Genomic DNA, 2,500 nt, shown 5'->3' on the forward strand with positions numbered 1-2,500 from the left:
AAAAAAAAAAAAAAATCATCAGCTTTCTGCATGACTCTAATCTTAAAGGGTGGATAATACGGTTGGAGATTTGACATATTCCTACTGAATAAAAATCAGGAGACCCTTACCAAAATTGTTAGCAAAAGGGACTGGCAGAACTAGGTATGGAGTGGGGTGGGGTTTTATTTCTCCCCTTCCTTTCCGTAGCTGTCTAGGAGGAGTAAAGCAGGTGGCTCCCCGTGGCTGACTTTTCATGACAACATGCCATTAGAAATTGCGGTCCTGTTGATCAATCCACTCGACATGACAGCTTTGCCGCAAGGCCTGGCTCTTTGAGCACCGGCGCTCTGGCTTTTCCCTCCTTTTTTCCTGCACTAATTGGTGAAAGTTTTTACTGTGCTTGTGGCATAGGAAATTCTTTTGAACATTGTCACAATCAAGTGTTGACTTCTTTAGAATTGCAAGTAGGTTAAGTGAGTATCAACATTAAAAAAAAATCCACAAAAGGTGTTACTATCGAAATTTTATTAGAGTAAAATTGGGAAAACACACTGATTGATTTATCAGAAATTTTTATGTTGCAGAGGAGTCAATTAAGATAACGTTCCGTTTCAACTTTACGTAGCTAAAGATACTACCCTGTTTCTGTCTCAAAAAGTAGAAAGGAAGAGACAAATTTAGAGTTCTTATTTTCTTTTTTGCTTAGTTGGAAGCACAGAACCGAGCCACATCTTTCAGCTTAAATATACACAAATGACTGCATTCTTAGTACCTGAAAATTTGATAGTGGAATTTTCAGGTGATTTAAGATGCATTAAAGCATTATGCTCCAAATAAGATATCTTAGCAAATTCTGTTCCTTAAAAAACAGAAAAGAAAAAAATGTAAGTGCAGTATTCAGGAGGAGGAGAAGGAGGACGATAGCTGTGTGTTCACACATAGCATGGGTAAGCTAATTGAGCATTTGTGTGATTCTTCTATCAGAAATGCAGTCGGGAAACTTCTGTAACAGGTTTTGTGAGAAACTCCCTTGGCTGAATATGGGGTTATTGATGTTTGCAGATAAAAGTTTATTAAAACGTTGAATACTTGTTCACAAATTCAGGTGAAGATTCAAAAAATATTTATAAAATCATCTTATTAATGGGGGAAATAATTTCTATTACAGGAAAATATTATCATCTAATGCATTTGCTTAAAATGTACATTTCAGCTATTGCAGGTATAATTTTTGTTCTTAGTTTTGCAGGTTGCAGTATGTTGATCCCTAAACATGAAATCTCTTTCTTTTTACCATTCATAAATCTAGGAAAACCTTACTGTTAGTTGATGCAATTTTAGAGATGCGGGTGTTTTTGAAATAATCTATGCAACTGTGCTGTAAGGATTTGCAAAATGAAAACGGGAAAGAAATCGGGAGAGAATGAGTGACAAAGAACAAGAAAAAGGGATATATAAAGCGTGGAGGTGGCTTTTCTTTAATAATGCATACGTAGCAATAGGGGACTTTGGATAGAATTCTCTCAGCTCTCTTAAACCCAATCTAAGGTTAATTTATAATAAATAATTATAGTTTTAGCAGCAAAATGAGACCCTGTGAAGCTAAGAGGGAAAGGCAGTAATACAGTTTTAAAAGCTGAACGTGCTCATGGTTTCTGTTGCAAGTGTAATAGCTACGACTGTATTTTTTTTGTAGATCAGACATTGACACCGAAAGAAGCATAAATTCATATAATTAATTTTGCCATTGTAAAAATCATTTGCTAAAATTTGCATTATTAACATTATCAAGTCGCTGGTTGGTGAGACATCAGACATGACGAGTGAGAAGGGCAGCTTAGGGAGAATTGGGCTTTAAACCCTCAGCAGATCGGAGTTAGGATCAAAGGCGCTTGTTTTATGTGGCTGTGTGACACTTTGAAGTCTTGACTGCACCTACAGCACTCATTTCATCAGGTTCACTGGTGTCTTAATAGCAGATCAATAAGTTTCAAAGTCGGAGAGTTAATTTGATACTAGTGCTGATGTGGTCGTGCTGGGGAAGCAGAGAGAGGCAGGCAGAGAAAGCAAGCCTATTAACCATCCTGATAGGGAGAGGTGTGTACCGATGTTGATGGGTACCTGTAAAAATCCAAACTGTAAATATTGACCTTAAATTTGAAAGCTCCGCGTACTAAAGGAATTGAGGTGTTTACATTATTGAAAGAGATTGCATGCAAGAGAGGTTGCTGTGCTAGCACCGTTCTCCAGCCAAGCAGTGCGAAGTTGTAAGAAAGTTCCCCCAGTAATGAGAATGAATGCCTACTCCTAAGCCCCTAAAGCATCACATCCTTTGGTGATATTTCCTGCATCAAGCTGCCTACCTCCGCCCCCACCCCAAGTAAAAATAAAGACATATATATGGGGGGGGGGAAAAAGGGGGGAGAGAGAGAGAGAAAACACAGTGGGCAACACGCTATAATAGCTGTTCTTTTTTTTTCTCATCCTTTGCCAGCTTGTTTGCTTTCCTGCTGTAATG

The 2,500-nt window shown here is 38.1% G+C and overlaps 1 protein-coding gene across 13 annotated transcripts in view; it reads left to right on the plus strand.

The window, feature by feature from the left end:
- TCF7L2 (transcription factor 7 like 2) overlaps window positions 1–2,500 on the plus strand; it is a 140,552-nt gene that overhangs the window by 95,988 nt on the left and 42,064 nt on the right. The window lies entirely within an intron of this gene.

This window comes from Athene cunicularia, assembly GCF_003259725.1.
Source record: "Athene cunicularia isolate RWA chromosome 6 unlocalized genomic scaffold, athCun1 chr6_part1, whole genome shotgun sequence".
Classification (NCBI taxonomy): domain Eukaryota; kingdom Metazoa; phylum Chordata; class Aves; order Strigiformes; family Strigidae; genus Athene; species Athene cunicularia.